The 19283-nt window shown below is 40.5% G+C and overlaps 1 protein-coding gene and 1 pseudogene across 1 annotated transcript in view; both read left to right on the forward strand.

The window, feature by feature from the left end:
- Positions 1-221, forward strand: part of LOC114004442 (40S ribosomal protein S4, X isoform-like) — an 866-nt pseudogene extending 645 nt beyond the window's left edge.
- Positions 1-19283, forward strand: part of CCDC192 (coiled-coil domain containing 192) — a gene marked incomplete at its 5' end in the record, with an annotated part of 87006 nt that overhangs the window by 12795 nt on the left and 54928 nt on the right. The window lies entirely within an intron of this gene.

Consider the following 19283-nt stretch of genomic DNA (forward strand, 5'->3'; position numbering starts at 1 on the left):
AAAGATGCCAATGGCAACAGCTTTGCCACTCGGCTCTCCAACATTTTTGTTATTGGCAAAGGCAACAAGCAATGGATTTCTCTTCCCCGGGGAAAAGGTATCCACCTCACCATTGCCGAAGAGAGAGACAAGAGACTGGCAGCCAAACAGAGCAGTGGGTGAAATGGTCTCTAGATTTTATGTTGGAGAGGTCTTCATACTTAATTAAAGATGACATAGCAAAAAAAAAAAAAAAGAAAGAAAGAAAGAAAGAAAGAAAGGTCAATAGATAAAATATAACTTCCTTCTATGGAATCCTTATATTATTTTAGTTCCTAAACTTATAAGGCGATAGGAAATGTTATCACACTGAGCTGTCTAAAATAGAATTCTGACTCTAAGTCAACGTCTCATCCTTTAAGTTGACTCACAAAACATCAACGTTGGGGCCAGCAGATGGCGTAGTGGTTATGTCACCAGACCCCCACATGGGTGACCACAGTTCAAGTCCCAAATCCCATGGCTTCAAAATGATGCTGAGCGCATGTGTGTGCGTGGCCAGGATCCCAAGAGGAGAATGGAGGAGAAGGGGCTGCAGCATGCCCATCTACTGCGGGAGAGGGGGAGGTTTTCTAAGTTTCTGTCTTTCTGTCTCTCTCTCTCTGTCTCTCCAGTGAGCACATGAGCCCTATAGAAAAAAATCTCTCTCAAAAATAAATAAATTAATTAACGTATTTGACAATAGGCTGTCCCTCCCAATTCCTTTATCCCCGCTGATCACAGAAACAATTTTGACAGGCCTTTAGGGTAACCAGGTCTTTTTAACTCTGCATGACCACCAAGTCGCCGAGGTTGCCCAGCACATTTCTGAGCAAAGGTAGTGAATTTACATTTTCAACATACATTTATTTTATTTTGTAAGGCATGTCACACTAGGAAGTATTCACTTTACTTTAAATTATAGATAAAACATTAATTTGTAATATTTTGATTTACTTCTCTTTCTTTAGGTTTTTTGCTATAGTGTTTGTGTGCTCACTAGAGAGAGAAAGACAGAGAGAAGGAAAGTGAGCAATCAATCATTCCACAGGAAGGATGGACACACTGCAATCCCTTCCCCTTCATTCTCCTCTTGGGGATTTTGGGCATTCACATACAGGCACCCAGTGTGATTTTCAAACTGCCAGGTCTGGGACTGGAACCGTGGTCAACTATGTGGGAGTCTAGCACCTTAACCACCACACCACCAATTTACTGTTTTTTTAAAAATTAACTGGAGCCTTAAAAACAGAACTCCTTTAAAATACATTTTTCCATTTCCAAGTGTTACTATATCATACATCTATAGTGATCACATCATTAGAACTGAAACTCAGGACAAGACCTCACATACCCTTTGACATACAAATTTATATTTGTGCTCAAAAATATTCAATATCAGGGCCATGTTCCCAAACTCTAGGTTTATTATCACTGTACTTAAAATTCTAATGGGATGACAATGAGAGAAAAGAAAAGACGCATTTATTTCACTGATCTCACTCATGGCTGTTAGTCACTAAGCGTCTTGGGCTCTTGACGCAAAGGTTAGCAGAATGTAACTAAGTCAACAAGTCCAGAGAATATCAAAGACATTGAGGGAGGGGCCAGGCTGTGGCACCTTGGTAATGTGACTGGACCCTCCACTGGATGTCGTGGGTTCCTATCCTAGGATATCCCTGAGAATCCCAGCCTACACAGTGCCTGGAATCCAGGTCAGCTGAGACTGGAGTCTCCATTGCATGGAGACCCTATTGGGTTCCCTCTCATATCATGGAAGAAATAAAAGAATAATCCCCCCCCGCAAAAAAAAAAAGCTGAGGGCAATACCAAGCCGAGTACTCTGAAGGCGGGAATCCGCGCTCATTACTATTAATTGTATCACAAAAAAGGATTATATTGAAGCTATACTTTGTATTTCCAGCTATCGTGACGCTGCAGACAAGATTATTAGATGCAAAGGGTTATTTTCCCCCATAGCCTTGACTTTTCCATATACATCCCGAGAGCAAGTCATTGAAATTGAGAAAAGATGTCCTCTTGAGGGTGCCTTTCATCTAAAGGAAGGAAGTTATTAAGCAGACGGTATGGGTTCTAAACAAAGATCTATATGTGGGGATATTGGCAAACCAAATTAAGTACTTTTATTTATTTGTCAATAAAGCAGTCTCAAGATACTAAGAATTCACTTCAAGACAAATTCTTAAGGAAATGGAAGTAGATTTTGAAATGTGTTGTTTTGTTTTTACTTCCCCATGAACACATGCTGAAAAACACTCTTATTTATATTAAATATAAAAAAGGCTTTGGTCTTTTGAGAACATTCCTGAAGGAAACTGATAGACCTATCAGTCTTTTATTGACTCAATTACATCAGCTCTCCTTTGGCTCATTTAGCTAAGGCAATAAATAAATACTTCTAGGCTTTTTGAATCACTGACTTTGCATTATTATCTTGATGAAATTTTATGTCTATTATTCCTGAATTTATTAGATGCACCTGTTCTTGTCAATACTATCTGGTGCTTATGAAAGTTAAGCAAAAATGAAAAAAAGTTTTTGATTGACCTTCAAATCCAGGAGTTAAAAAAAAAAGAATAAAATAAATAAAGATTATACTAAAGACATAAAATCCACATGAAAGACTAAATTCGAGACCTAATTGGAAAGCGGGAGTAGGAGCTCAGCCCTCTGCAACTGCTGGGAAGCCCTCCAAAGGCCATCCTGCTCATGCCTGCAAGCTTCATGCCTCTCTTCCCGGGAACCCCCAACCCTTCACCCCGCCCCACCTCTCTCCCCTTTGTTTCCGATCTTTCTTCTAGGGAGTCTTTTGTGACCACCTCTATTGCTATTTTACCCTCCCCCACCCTTCTGATCTCTTTCTGAGTAATGCACCCATACACCTTGAGCATGCCACAGTCACACATCCACGAGGGAACTTCAAAAAGTTCCATGGAAAAATGGAATTAAAACATGAGTTTATTTGGGTGCAAAAATAAATAAATAATGCCATGCATAATTTTTTTTTTTGATACTCTGTGTGACCTCTTTGCAGACCACTTGTTTATCTCTTTTTCCCCAATAGACTGTAGGTTTCTTGAAGAGAAACAGAGACGATGTCTTATTTTTCTTTGTATCCACAGCCTAGCACAGTGCTTGACGATCATGAAATGATGAAGTGTTAGCTAAATGGGTGGTGAATAAAATTTAATGAGATTCTATACTGGTGTAGTAGTGCTTAATATGTTTATTAACTGTGAGGTCAAGAAGAGAGTTTGCTTATGAAATTTAAACCTTTAAACCCCACCCCCAGCCCCCAAGTAGATTTACCAGGGAACAGATTGCACGTTCAGAGCGTCAGCGATGTCTGTGGGATTACTAGCATGGCTACTGGCTCCCAGGTTTAAGAAGATCAGCAATCTGGGATTGGCTTGAAATAGTTCTGATTCTCCTGTACTATATTGTAATAGACTGATTCGACTTCTCTGCAACTTTGTTATTCTACAACTTTTTACTCTATTTCAACTCTGAGTAAATGACATGTACAGTTATTTAGAGGGCATGAAATCTAGAGACCAGTGTTTAAATCAGAGCTTTCCCACTAAAGTGACAATCCTGTAAAACTGGACTGAACTGGGACCAGCAAATGGCGTAATGGTTATATCACTGGACTCCCATGTAGTGGACCGTGGTTCAAGTCCCATATCCAGTTACTTAAAACTCACAACAGGGGCATGTGCATGCATGCCCAAGATCCTGAAAGGATAATGGAAGAGAAGGGATTGTGATATGGCCATCCCCCCTACGGGGTGATTTCTCACTTTCTGTCTCTCCATCTCTCTCTGTCTCTCTGGTGAGCACAGGTGCCCGATAGCAAAAATCTCTCCCTGAGAAAAAAATAGACTGACCGTTAATTCCAAAGACCATGATGTTCTGCTCATTAACCTGGCTTTGCCTCCCTGCCTTACACAGCACCATGGGTCTGCACCTGGCCTTGGTACTGGCCATGCCTATGCCTTGAGCCACTTTGATCCTACCCATTATGCAACCACTTTCTGAACAATTCCTGATCTCCACTGGGCCTGTCCCCAGTCACCAGTTTTATAGTTTCTTGTTTGGTTGGTTTTTCTAATTCAATATTAAAGGTGACTTTCCTGGTTTTCAGTGTATTTCTTAGCTAATCAATATGTTCCTTGCGATATGTCCGAGTCAAGCTACTTGTAGGCAATATCCTGCTCAGTTCTGGCCTAGCTCTTATCACTGTCCCCCATGTGGCTGATATCCCCACTAAGTTGGCCTGATTCCCAAGATACCAAGATCTCAGGGATTTAACCTTCAGTGGTCTGGCTCAAGGCCACTGCTGCTTACCTTCATCTGGATCTTCATTGCTTCTTCCCAAACGACCTTCTTGTTTTCTTTAAGCACTTTGATGTTTTATATTAAAGGCAAAATAATGTATTGAGTTATTGGAAAAGTCATGATGTATTTTTTTCTGTGCAGAAATGCATCATGACTTTTCTGATAACTCAATATACAGGGGCACAGTTTTGTTAATGTCACTTTCTTTTGTTTTTGTTTTTGTTTTTTTAAAGGTTTAGTCATAGGGCATGTATGCTCACCACATAGAGAGAAAGAGAGTGAGAGAAAAAGTGAGAAATCACCCTCCCAGGGGATGGTCACACTGCAATCCCTCCTCCTCTATTCTCCTCTTGGGATTTTGGGCACATATGCATACACGCCTAGCATGATTCAAGCCACCAGGCCCAGGACCCAAACCTCAGTCTGGTAATGTTACTTTCACAGTCAGGAATTAATTCATGGCTGACACTGACCCCGTTGGCACAGTGGCTAAGCACGGTGCATGGGGAACCAGACCCCACATGGCTGAGTTTGAATCTGAGCCCGGCAGTTTGAAAAACACACCATGCACGTGTGCATGCATGTCCCAAATCTGATGAAATAAAGAAATTAGGAATGCTCTCTTTCTTTCTTTCTCTCTCTCTCTCTCTCTCCCTCTCTTTCTTTCTCTCTCTCTTGCAAGCACACACACCCTCCGGCAGTTTTTTTTTTTAAAGGAATAAATTAACCAATAGCTTTTCATCCCCTGTGAAATAAAATTCATGTATTGTAGCCTGCATTCAGGGCCCTCCAAGAACTGGCCTCAACATATCTTTCTAGGTTTACTTCTTAAAACTCCCTTTCACACACTCATACTCCCTCTCTCCATCCCTTGCCTGACAAAGTATCTGGCAGAAGTCCCCTCTCTTTTCTTTTTTTTCCTGCCTGACTGGTTTCACTCTGTTTGCGTGATTGATTATACACCTCATATGAGGGTAGAACTGCCCAGAAAAAGCTGTTTTCTTCCCAGTATATTTCTTTCTTCCTGACAACTCTTTCACTCCCTCATGACACCCCCTCAACTTCCCTTGGTCTCCTTTACCACACACCCAGGGGAATGACCTCACCTACGACTCACTGAGAGTATAGAAGGTGTCAGTGGGGGACTCTCATTTTTCCACTGCTAGATCTAGATTCTTGCTTCGTGTGTTCACCTGTGCTCCCCGAACACCGCTGTTCCAGTGGAGAAAGGGTTCTGCTCCCGGTTAAGTCCTCTACCACCAGTACTCCAAGCCAGAGCCACGTTCCCAGGTCTGTCATCTATTAACATTATCTCGTGCTTGTGTCATACACTTCTCTTTCTTAGCTCATTCCTCCTTGCATAGGAACGTGCTGGTATCTGATATCTCCTTCTGTCCCACTCTTACCTTAGAATAAGATAAACATTTTTTGAAGAGTGTCTCCACACGCCATTTCCATGTCCTCACCTCACACTCACTTGCTGTTTATCTCCTCACAGTCTGGTTCTACCTACCCCACTGAGATGATGGTATTCACTGAAAGTGCTCCGGTCAAGGTCTCCAACATTCTTCATGATGTCAGGTCCAATGCAAACTTTGCCACATTCCTCTCACTTGAACTCATAGCGTCACACACCACAGATGGCCACTCCTTTCTTCTTGACAGAAATACACTCTGAGCTTATGTCGAACCACGCTGTCCTGGCACTTCTTCTTCTGCAATAGTGCCTTCTCTGTCTCATTTTATGAATCCTACTCTATAGAACTGCTGGAGATGTTCCAACTTAGTCCTGGTCTCTTTCTTCTGCTTCTTCTTTGGTCTTCCCTGGATTGTCTGATTCATTCTTATGGCCTTAAATAGCACCTATAATCTAATAATCTGTCCCTCTTTTTTTCTTTTTTAGTCTTGCCTGTGGGCACATGCACTCACCAGAAAGAGAGAAAGAAAGAAAGAGAGACAGGGAGAAAGCATCTCTCAATGGGGCGTGGTCACACCACAATCTCTTCTCTTCCATCTCTCCTTCCTTTAAGGACTTTGTATGCACATGTGCCTTTTTTTTTTTTCAAGCCACTGGGGCCAGGATTCGATCCACATAGTCAGCCATGTGGGAACCAGCTTCTTTAATCACTAGGCCATAAAGCTGGTTCATAGTCTAATAATTTCTCAATTTGTATCTCCAGTCCTGTTGGCTCTCTTGAATTCTAGATTCATATACATTATTTGTAGGTGAAGTTAATATTCTCTCTTGTTTATCTGACCTTTTACCCCAGCACGGTTTTTCCCCATCTTCCCTATCACAAACAATTGCACCACCATCTCTCCTGCTACTCAAGCTAGAAAAATTACTCAAAAGAAAAATTACACAGCCTGGTTATGGTGAGAAAAGTAGTAGAGAGCCACTGCATAAGACTGGGAACATTCAGGAAGCCTAGGTGTGGATCCCAGACCAACATAAGCAATCCAGGCATAACTGCAGGCACCAGTAATCTTAGTTAAATGGGAGACGTGAGCAATAGATCACAATGGTGAGACCCTACGAAAAACACCTCTTCCTCTCTTCTCCTCCTCCTCTTTTCTCTTTCTTTCATTAAAAAATAAACAAATAAAATCGGGTTAAGTGCGGCGAAGAAAATAAATGAAGTTCCACAATATAAAATAACTGGTCGGATTAGAAATAGAGAAGACATTCATGAGGTAGACCAGCAAAACCCTCTTTAAAAAGGAGATGACATTTTAGCTGAAACATGAATTCGAAGGAATCTGGCATATAGAGAGGCAAAGGAAGAACATCCTCCAGATGAAAACAGCAAGTGCCAAACTGTTTCAGGAAGACAGTTTGGTGTATTTCAGTAACAGTCACAAATCTAATGTCACTGGAGCAAAATTAATAGGGATGAGTCGCCTGGGGTGGGAGTGTAGGGGTAGGCAGGGACTAGATCAACCGTGAATATTTTAATAGTCCAGTAAGGTGATGGTGGCTTGGACTAAAGAGGTAGCATCGAAAAGAATAGATTTAATTTAAAAAAAGTTTAGTCCCAGCAACGGTAGCATGCACTGATAGACACTGCTGGTTGGCAGATTAAGGCCACACTGGAAGCCAAGGTTCAACTCCCAGCACACCCTAAAACCTGGGCATCAAGGCAGGCACCTCTAAGTCCCTGCTACTTGGGAGGCAAGAGCAGGAGGATTGTGACATAGTGACACCTTGTCGAAAAAATTATTTTTATTTTTGATAGTAAAATATACGTAATATTTATCATTTTAATATTTAATATTAATATTTATCACTGACTTACAAGTATACAAGTCAGTGGCATTAAATACATTCATAATGTTGCGTAAATGTCACCACTAAGAATAGGCAAAACGCTTTCATCATCCTCAACAAAAATTCTGTACCCATTAAACAATAACCTCTCCCCCACCCATGGAGCCTTCCAGCTCCAGGTAACTTCTACCATACTTTCTAGCCCTAGGCCTTTGTTCTAGGTACTCTGCCTAAGTGGAATCATACACGCTTCACCTTTCTGTGTTAGGTTTACTTCACCAGGGAAATCATTTCAGGGTGTTTTCAAGGTCCATTCATGTCGTATAATGTGTTAAATTTTCACTCATTCTTTATGGCTGATTAATATCCTGTTCAAAACCACATTTTGTTTATCCAAAATTAATGTTCATCTTATTTTGGAAGGACCTTGGTTATAGATTTAGTATGGAGATAAAATAGATGAAGGTAACCATAATTATTCCTAAGTTCTCTCTCTCTCTCTCTCTCCCTCTCTTTCTTTCTCTCTCTCTTGCAAGCACACACACCCTCCGGCAGTTTTTTTTTTTAAAGGAATAAATTAACCAATAGCTTTTCATCCCCTGTGAAATAAAATTCATGTATTGTAGCCTGCATTCAGGGCCCTCCAAGAACTGGCCTCAACATATCTTTCTAGGTTTACTTCTTAAAACTCCCTTTCACACACTCATACTCCCTCTCTCCATCCCTTGCCTGACAAAGTATCTGGCAGAAGTCCCCTCTCTTTTCTTTTTTTTCCTGCCTGACTGGTTTCACTCTGTTTGCGTGATTGATTATACACCTCATATGAGGGTAGAACTGCCCAGAAAAAGCTGTTTTCTTCCCAGTATATTTCTTTCTTCCTGACAACTCTTTCACTCCCTCATGACACCCCCTCAACTTCCCTTGGTCTCCTTTACCACACACCCAGGGGAATGACCTCACCTACGACTCACTGAGAGTATAGAAGGTGTCAGTGGGGGACTCTCATTTTTCCACTGCTAGATCTAGATTCTTGCTTCGTGTGTTCACCTGTGCTCCCCGAACACCGCTGTTCCAGTGGAGAAAGGGTTCTGCTCCCGGTTAAGTCCTCTACCACCAGTACTCCAAGCCAGAGCCACGTTCCCAGGTCTGTCATCTATTAACATTATCTCGTGCTTGTGTCATACACTTCTCTTTCTTAGCTCATTCCTCCTTGCATAGGAACGTGCTGGTATCTGATATCTCCTTCTGTCCCACTCTTACCTTAGAATAAGATAAACATTTTTTGAAGAGTGTCTCCACACGCCATTTCCATGTCCTCACCTCACACTCACTTGCTGTTTATCTCCTCACAGTCTGGTTCTACCTACCCCACTGAGATGATGGTATTCACTGAAAGTGCTCCGGTCAAGGTCTCCAACATTCTTCATGATGTCAGGTCCAATGCAAACTTTGCCACATTCCTCTCACTTGAACTCATAGCGTCACACACCACAGATGGCCACTCCTTTCTTCTTGACAGAAATACACTCTGAGCTTATGTCGAACCACGCTGTCCTGGCACTTCTTCTTCTGCAATAGTGCCTTCTCTGTCTCATTTTATGAATCCTACTCTATAGAACTGCTGGAGATGTTCCAACTTAGTCCTGGTCTCTTTCTTCTGCTTCTTCTTTGGTCTTCCCTGGATTGTCTGATTCATTCTTATGGCCTTAAATAGCACCTATAATCTAATAATCTGTCCCTCTTTTTTTCTTTTTTAGTCTTGCCTGTGGGCACATGCACTCACCAGAAAGAGAGAAAGAAAGAAAGAGAGACAGGGAGAAAGCATCTCTCAATGGGGCGTGGTCACACCACAATCTCTTCTCTTCCATCTCTCCTTCCTTTAAGGACTTTGTATGCACATGTGCCTTTTTTTTTTTTCAAGCCACTGGGGCCAGGATTCGATCCACATAGTCAGCCATGTGGGAACCAGCTTCTTTAATCACTAGGCCATAAAGCTGGTTCATAGTCTAATAATTTCTCAATTTGTATCTCCAGTCCTGTTGGCTCTCTTGAATTCTAGATTCATATACATTATTTGTAGGTGAAGTTAATATTCTCTCTTGTTTATCTGACCTTTTACCCCAGCACGGTTTTTCCCCATCTTCCCTATCACAAACAATTGCACCACCATCTCTCCTGCTACTCAAGCTAGAAAAATTACTCAAAAGAAAAATTACACAGCCTGGTTATGGTGAGAAAAGTAGTAGAGAGCCACTGCATAAGACTGGGAACATTCAGGAAGCCTAGGTGTGGATCCCAGACCAACATAAGCAATCCAGGCATAACTGCAGGCACCAGTAATCTTAGTTAAATGGGAGACGTGAGCAATAGATCACAATGGTGAGACCCTACGAAAAACACCTCTTCCTCTCTTCTCCTCCTCCTCTTTTCTCTTTCTTTCATTAAAAAATAAACAAATAAAATCGGGTTAAGTGCGGCGAAGAAAATAAATGAAGTTCCACAATATAAAATAACTGGTCGGATTAGAAATAGAGAAGACATTCATGAGGTAGACCAGCAAAACCCTCTTTAAAAAGGAGATGACATTTTAGCTGAAACATGAATTCGAAGGAATCTGGCATATAGAGAGGCAAAGGAAGAACATCCTCCAGATGAAAACAGCAAGTGCCAAACTGTTTCAGGAAGACAGTTTGGTGTATTTCAGTAACAGTCACAAATCTAATGTCACTGGAGCAAAATTAATAGGGATGAGTCGCCTGGGGTGGGAGTGTAGGGGTAGGCAGGGACTAGATCAACCGTGAATATTTTAATAGTCCAGTAAGGTGATGGTGGCTTGGACTAAAGAGGTAGCATCGAAAAGAATAGATTTAATTTAAAAAAAGTTTAGTCCCAGCAACGGTAGCATGCACTGATAGACACTGCTGGTTGGCAGATTAAGGCCACACTGGAAGCCAAGGTTCAACTCCCAGCACACCCTAAAACCTGGGCATCAAGGCAGGCACCTCTAAGTCCCTGCTACTTGGGAGGCAAGAGCAGGAGGATTGTGACATAGTGACACCTTGTCGAAAAAATTATTTTTATTTTTGATAGTAAAATATACGTAATATTTATCATTTTAATATTTAATATTAATATTTATCACTGACTTACAAGTATACAAGTCAGTGGCATTAAATACATTCATAATGTTGCGTAAATGTCACCACTAAGAATAGGCAAAACGCTTTCATCATCCTCAACAAAAATTCTGTACCCATTAAACAATAACCTCTCCCCCACCCATGGAGCCTTCCAGCTCCAGGTAACTTCTACCATACTTTCTAGCCCTAGGCCTTTGTTCTAGGTACTCTGCCTAAGTGGAATCATACACGCTTCACCTTTCTGTGTTAGGTTTACTTCACCAGGGAAATCATTTCAGGGTGTTTTCAAGGTCCATTCATGTCGTATAATGTGTTAAATTTTCACTCATTCTTTATGGCTGATTAATATCCTGTTCAAAACCACATTTTGTTTATCCAAAATTAATGTTCATCTTATTTTGGAAGGACCTTGGTTATAGATTTAGTATGGAGATAAAATAGATGAAGGTAACCATAATTATTCCTAAGTTTGTAACTTGTGAAAATAAGTGACAGCAGGTTGGTTTAATAAAATGAGGAGACTGGAGAAAGATATTCCTTAATCTCAATGAAACAGAATCAGAAATCATAACATACTCCATGAGGATTCCTGATGAATGTGGTACCCAAATGACTCTTTTTAAATTTTTTTCAAGAATTATTTATTTAATTTCATTATTAGTATTATTATTACTACTACTATTTTTAAAAATTTGCTATAGGTCATATGTACTCACCAGAAAGAGAGAGAGAGGGAATGAGAGAGAGAGAGAGAAAGTGAGAAAGCAAGCCTCCAGGTCCAGGACTTGAACTGCAGTTGGCCATATGGGAGTCCAACGCCTTAACCATCATGCCACTTGCTGGCCCCCAAATGACTCTTCATGATGAACGTGAGTTAACATGTTGAGAGGTAAATATGTGAACTAGAAGAAAGTTCTAAAAGAATGGATCAAATGATGAAGTCTTAGAAACTTAATTTTGTCCTTTTGCCTAGAATATCCTTCACTCATTCCCAGTGTCCCTGTCTAAAATTTATTTGATCTTCACATCTATGCTCTTTTCTTGACATTTACTATCTTTTAACTTAGCCAACAATTTTATTCATTTCTTTCCTGTTGGACCATAAGCTCTTTGCTGGCAGGTGCTATGGTTTGAATATATCTGCGTATTGGAAACATGATCCCCAATACAGTGTTGAGAGGTAGAACCTTATGAAGTGGTTAGGTCAAGGCAGCAGGTGGCATGACTGTTAAGCCTCTGGACTCTCATATAGCTAACTGCAGTTCAAGCCCCAGATCCAGCAGCTTGAAAATCATGCCAGGCACATCTGCATGTATGCCCAAAATCCTGAGAGGAGAATGGCAGAGGAGGAATTGAGGCATGGCCATCTCCCTTGAGGAATGACTTCTCACTTTCCTTCTCACTGTTACTCTGTCTCTCTCCAATGGGCAGACATGCTCTATGGCAAAAACTTAAAAAGAAAATTTTTAATTAAAACAAAAAAAAGTGATGTGGTTAGGTCATGAGGGCTCTGCCTGCATAAAGGAAGTGAGTTTGTTACCATGAGATAAAATAAGTTCAGCCCTCTCATCTTCTCTTGCCCTCTCGTCCTCTTACCTTCCACCACGTCATGACACAGCAAGAAAGGCCCTGCTATATGCAGGTCCCTCAACCTTGGACTTTTCAACCTCTAAAACTTTGAGGAACAAAGTCTTCTCTTTTTAAAGTGTCCAATCTGTGCTGTTCTGTCACACCAACACAAAATGCACTACGACTGCAAGTGTTACCTCCATGTTTGTGCACCTTCCACAGGCCCCAGTGCTGTTGCCTTGAATAAAGAACACTAGTAAAAATGCTGGGTTTTCATCAGAAAATTATTATCAAAAATGGGAATGAAAGCTATCGTGCAAATTAAACAGGCTATAAAGAAGGCTGGCTACGATAACTATTATTTGAAGATTCTTAAGTGGTTTATATCATAATTAACTTGTGTGATTATATCTTATGTGATTACATTTTTGGAGCAGTGGGGAATGCCCCCAAATTAGACACTAATCATTATAAAAATACACTATCTCAAAAGAAAGGATAGACAATCCGAAGCTAATTAAGGAGCTGCTGTTTATTGTTTTGTTTTGTTGCCATGTAATTCTGATGGCATCAGAAAGATTAATTCCTGGATGGAACTAGCAAAACAGAAAACTACAGATGCAGTCATTTCTAAATTTATATAGAAATTGGCTTATTATCTACGATGGAAATGTTGTTTGGATATCTAAATGCCTTATGGTAGTCTACATGAACTCTGCATACACTGCCATTATATCAGAAGTATTTGAAAATATGTATGTGAACTTCCGATACATAGGAGATGTGAAAAGAATTTTAATTTTATCTTCACTAACTATAATAGTTCGCTTGGCAACTGGCCATGCAGTCCTCTGACATCATCACATTGTCATCCAGTTTCATGAAGATGTACTGCTGATTTACACAGTGGTCTAAAGAGAACCTACATAATTATAGACTTAAAGGAAGTATTCAGAAATCTGAATTACAGTTGGACAAATGTGCAAATAATGATTTCATTTTTTTAAAAAATGGCAAGCGTCTAGCTAAATATAAACTCCCAGCTCAAGTTTAAGAAGAGAAACAATATAGAGTAGGTTTATGTGAAAATGAAAGAATAGAAAAAATAACTCTCCATTGTTTCGAGTGACAAAGAATGGGCAAGAATCCAAATACCACAGGAGACAAGATTAGTGTCAAGTGTATCTGTCAACATCCTGTTTGAAAATCTCAGCTGGGATCGTAGGTATCTGGAAACATCCAAAGGGGGTTTCACGTAAGCATGACTCATTTATCTATTGACAAAAGCCCTAAATATCAGTAGAGGATGACAGAAGTCAAACATACCTCAGTGATTACCTTGTCCGATTCCCATGTATTACAAACAAAAAGCAGATCCCAAAAACTGGGATTGGAAAACTGTCCACTCTGCTGCTCCAGGAGGCACCAGGAGGTAATGAACAGGTTAGGATCCCAGCTAGGACATGCAGACAAGTCCTTTACTTTCTCTAAGCTTCATTTTTCTTGACAGTAAATATCATACTGGGAATCAAATAGCTACTTTGTAGGGCAGCTGTGAGATTATGAACAGTGTACATAAAACATCTGGCACGTAAAGAATCAACAGATGTTGGGTCTCATTGTCCAAAACCCTGGGATTAGTGGCAGAACAAGACCCACTTCAATCCATGTGTGTTCTCAGTTTACCTTTACAGACCCCAAGTCAGTGGATCTTTTCTGAAATGTGGCAATGGAAAGGGTTGTTGCACTCTTCTATAAATATCGGGTTGTTGGGAAAATCGTGACTCATATTTGCATAAAAAAACACATCACGACTTTCCCAACAACCTAATGCTTGGGCTTGTAATAATGTGGAAAGATCGCATGAGTCAGCGCTGTATAAAATGCCAAGTGAGAGGCCAGCAGGTGGTGTGGAGGTTAAGGCATTGGACTCCTACATGGCAGACCACAGATCGAGTCTCAGATCTGACAGCTTAGAAATCATAACAGGCACGTGTGTGTGCCTGGCCAAATTCCTAGGAGGAGAATGGAGGAGAAGGGATTGTGATGTGGCCATCTTCCTGGGGGGGTGATTTCTCATTTTCTCTCTCACTGTGTCTCTCTGTCTCTGTCCAGTAAGTGCACAAGTCCTATGGCCAAAACCTAAAAAAAAAAAAAAAAAAAAAAAAGCCACATGAAACTTACTAATTTCTTCCAGGATCTCAACATAACAAAGATAGTGCAACACAGAGGGTAGAAATCTAGTAAGCTGGGGAAAACATTTGTAGATAACAGCTAAAAAATTCTTTCTTAACTGAATCTTTCATACTTAAATATATGTTGGAACAAGGTGTCAATGTCAGGTATATACACCAAACTAGAGTTCATAAATTGTGCAATGGCCTATTTTCTAAAATTTAGGTCGCATTACATTGGTCTATCATTTAAAACAGAAAAAAAAATCCATACCTTCAAAGGTGGAATTATTTATCAAATATGAGTTACAGCAAAATGATAAAGGAAGATTACTTAAGCCTTAGAGTTTGTAAAAGATGTAAACTACAGTGAAGGGTTTATTTGCCCTAATTAGCTCTCTCTGTTGTATGTGTACATACATGAAATATAGTCCCTGGGGGACCAGCAGTTAATGTAATGGCTATGTCGCTGGGCTCCCACATAGTCGACCATGGTTCGCTTCCCGGACCCGGTGGCTTAAAACTCACGCCGGGTGCGTGTGCGTGCGTGCCCAGGATCCCAAGAGGAGAATGGAGGAGAAGGGATCGCGGTGGGGGTGATTTCTCGCTTTCTCTCTCTCTGTCTCTCTCTGTCTGTCTTGTGAGTGCACGAGGGAAAACCCCTAAAAAAAAAAAAAAAAAAAACATATAGGCCCTGGCACTTACAGAATAGACTTAATGAATCATAGGCTATCTGACTGCTTGGATCTTTCAGTCTTACCTAATTCTAACTCTTTTGTATAGACATACTCATCAGCCATGACAGGTTACATGAGGACAGATCATTTAAATTTCTACAACCAGATTATCTGTTCTACCGAATACATTTTTAAGTTTGTCCCTTTGAAAACTGATATGAATCTAAGTCTGTAAGAAAAGGCTCTCTAACTAGTTTCTCCTAGTTACTACCTGGGTTGTTTCCAGGTGTCTAGTCACCCGTGTGACAATGTAGATTTGGACAGCTGAGAAAGCTAAGAGATATGTAAGATTTTAGAATTTTGGATCTTAAGGCCACATTAGTCCACTGGCTAAATCTAGCAACCAAAGTACTTTAGTTGTTCCTTAAAGTATTGGCTTGAACTATATATTATTTTTGCAATAGTTCCAGCCATTAAGCAATTTGCACTGCAAGCAGGATTTCTAGTTTTCCTTGAAAAGCTGGGTAATCTGACAACCTGAGCCTGAATTCTTGGCCAGCAACCTTTGGTTACAGTTGAACAGTGGCCTCTCCCTTAAATGCAATGGGTTCTCTCTAGTCACATCTTCTGCCATCATCTGAGTGGGGTTATCCAGGACAATTTCACCCACTGACCTTACCTTACAGCTTCTGTTTTGGTCCAAATCTTCATTTTACAGAAGAGAAAAAACAATGGCTAGAGAGATCAAAAGACTGAAAGTAGCTCCAAAACCAAAATCTGACCAAATATTACCAATTATCACTTGCTATATAGCATGGCCTTCGGTTAACCTTCTATGTCTTTTTTCTTTTTTTAATTTGCTATAGGAGGCATGCACTCGCTGGAGAGACACGGAGATAGAGAGAAAGAAAGAAAGCACGTCCCATGGGGGACAGTCACATCACCATCTCTCTTTCATTGTCTTCTTGGGATTTGGGACACTTGCACACACACACACACACACACACACACACACACACACAGCCTGTTTCTCTGGCTTCTGGGTCTAGGGCTTGAACTGCACAATTTATATGTCATCTAGCCTCCTTAACCACCACGCCATTGGCTGGCCCATATCTTCTATACCTTTTCAATAGTCTTTACTAAAACCAAACAAGAAAAACAAATACTGTTATATAGTCGTTTCCTCACATTTGACCATATTCAATTCCATCTCATTAGAGCAAATCTCAAAGCCTATATTATATCAGATTCCATTAAGTTTATTTTACCTAAAGCAATTTTAAAGAGAAATATCCTATACTCATTGAAAAAAATTTTAAAAAGCAATTAATTATTTATGGAGAAGAAGTTGTAGTTCATCTATATTGAAATTCTGCAAAAGTAATACACATTAGAGGGGGAAAAAAGAAACCTTCATCAAAGCACTGAACTGGATTCCCAGTCTGGTAGTTTTGAATATGGAAGTTAAGGCTTAAGTTATAAGTGCTTAAATAGAGCCATTCTTGATGTGAAAGCAGGCATATCTAATCAGATCACTCTTACAGAAAGAGGTAAGGCCTTGGAGGGTTTTTAATATTATTCCATGGAAAAGAAGCTTTCGTATCTATGGAACAATATAGCTTTAGCGTAAGAGTATATTTAGTATTTTCTTTGTCCAGTTTTTTCTTAGAAATTAGCCTTTAAAAAGTTTTCCCATTCTTTTATTTTTTTTCCCTTCAAAATCTTTCATTAAAATAGGCGTTCTACTCTATGAATGTACTTTTTAAAACATTATTTGAGGAGCTGGCAGGTGGCATGGTGGTTAAGGTGCTGGACTCCCATGTGACTGACTGTGTTTCAAGACCCAGACCTTTCAGGCTGCTTTCTCACTTTCCCCACCCCTTCTCTCTAGTCAAATTAAAAAATAATAAAAATAAATAAATAATTCTTTTAAGAAATTATTTGAGAAAGTAAAAATATTTAAGAGCTTTTTAACTTCTAATGTATTTTATTTCAAAAGTAACTTTTAGGGAACCAGCAGTTAGCGTAATGGCTATGTCGATGGACTCCCACGTAGTCGACTGAGGTTCGTGTCCCGGACCCGGTGGCTTAAAACTCACGCTGGGCGCGTGTGCGTGCGTGCCCAAGATCCCGAGAGGAGAATGGAGGAGAAGGGATTGCGGCGTGACCATCCCCCCTGGGGGGTGATTTCTCGCTTTCTGTCTCTATGTCTCTCTCTGTCTGTCTGGCGAGCGCACACGCCCTACAGTGAAAATCTCTCCAAAAAAAAAAAGATTAAAAAAAAAAAAAAGTAACTTTTACAATGTTAGAACAGAAGTGAATGTGCTACAGAAATAATTAATAGACAAGAGTCTATCTAGTAATTAAGACTCGTTTTGGTGTCAAATGAGAAGTTTAAAGTACTGGGTAGTATAACAGTAATGGCCAGCCCCTCAAATAATGTTTTAAAAAGTGCGTTCATAGAGTAGAACACCAATTTTAATGCAAGATTTTGAAGGGGAAATAATTAACTTCGGTTGTATCATTAACACAGGAATTTAGGAATTAAGTAGCTTACAAAGACGTGAGGGCACGTGGGTGGCGTAGTGGTTGAGGTGGCTGGATCCTACATGGTTTAACTCCCGGACTTCGTGGCTTGAAAAACTTACCAGGTGTGTGTGGGTGCATGTTCAAAATCCCAAGAGGAGAAGGGAGAAGAAGAGACTACAGTGTGGCCATTGTGCCTGGGAGGTACTTTCTCTCTTTGTCTCTGTCTCTATCTCTGTCTCTTTCCAGTGAGTGCACATGTCCTGTAGCAAAGATACAAAACAATGCTGGAGGAGCCAGACTGATGGCCCAGCAGTAAAAGGAGCTACTCAGTGAGGTAATCCCACATGGGAATGCTCCCAGTTCATGTCCCAACACCTCCCTGAGAATCCAGGCACACACTTACCCGGGAGCTGAACCTGCTGAAGCCAGGGAGAGCTACAGCACTGGGACCCTGGTGAAGGTACACTCTCTGTCTCCCTCGCTCATGGAAGAAATAAATAAACTTTTTAAAAAAATGCTAGAGTGTATTTTAATTACCTGAAAAAAAACCTTATTATGATCCAAGTATTAGTTAACAGAGGAGATGAGCTGGTTTAGTTACTTGATTTGAAATTCCCATGCAACAGAAAGCCTATTTGCAGGTGCAATAATTAAAGAGAAGGGGTGAGGGGGAACCTGAAATAATGCCCTACTTTGAGATGCTTTGCAGGTGTGAGGAGGCTGGAGAAAGGAAAGAAGAGGTGTGCTGAGAAGGGAGGAGCTGGATGTGAACACAGACAACAAACAACAAAGTCATTTGCTTCCATATCCTGTGGACTCCATGCAGCCCCTTGGACATGGAAGAAGCAGCCTACACCCAGCTCTGCACAGCACACTCCGTTCTCTGCGTTGTCCTGGAGTGGTGGGGTGAGACGAGGGGAGCGGGCAGGAACACAGAGGTCACGCTGATCAAAATGATTCCAGGGAAAATCTTTGACAATTCTGTATTTAGGACAGAATTATGGTTTTCTAAATAATCCCTGTGGCTCTGAGGTGCATGGGTCGTGTCAATTGAGCACAGCTGTTCACCCCAGAGCAGGGCTCCTGACCGTTTTGCTTTCTCCGTGGAGCTTGTTCTGGATTCCAGGGCAGTGGTGACAGTAGAGTGGGTTTCTTAGAGAAAACTAGCTTTTTAAGAAGAAAATTTATTTTTTATGAATGAGGAATGAGTCATAGACATGTTTTGAAATACAGTTCCAAATGTTGCTGCTAATTTTAAACTCTAGAGGAAATGTTAGGAATTAAATCTTTATATCTCTGTTTTGCATTTTTGGAGGTGGGGGTTAGACCTTTTTCCAACTTGAAAAAGACAACAAAGACAGGAAGAAGTGTTTTAATACAGAGGTGAAAAAAGAACCAAGAAAGAATCCATTCTAAACAGACATTTGACTGAGAGGAAGATCTTCAAGGAAAGTGGTGGGAAAATTAAGGCACTTTTTTTTTTTTTTTTTTTTTTAATCTGAGGGTTTTTTGCTATAGGGCACATGCACGCTCGCTGGAAAAACAG

This window comes from Tupaia chinensis, unplaced genomic scaffold (genome assembly GCF_000334495.1).
Source record: "Tupaia chinensis unplaced genomic scaffold, TupChi_1.0 Scaffold000541_1, whole genome shotgun sequence".
Taxonomy (NCBI): Eukaryota; Metazoa; Chordata; class Mammalia; order Scandentia; family Tupaiidae; genus Tupaia; species Tupaia belangeri.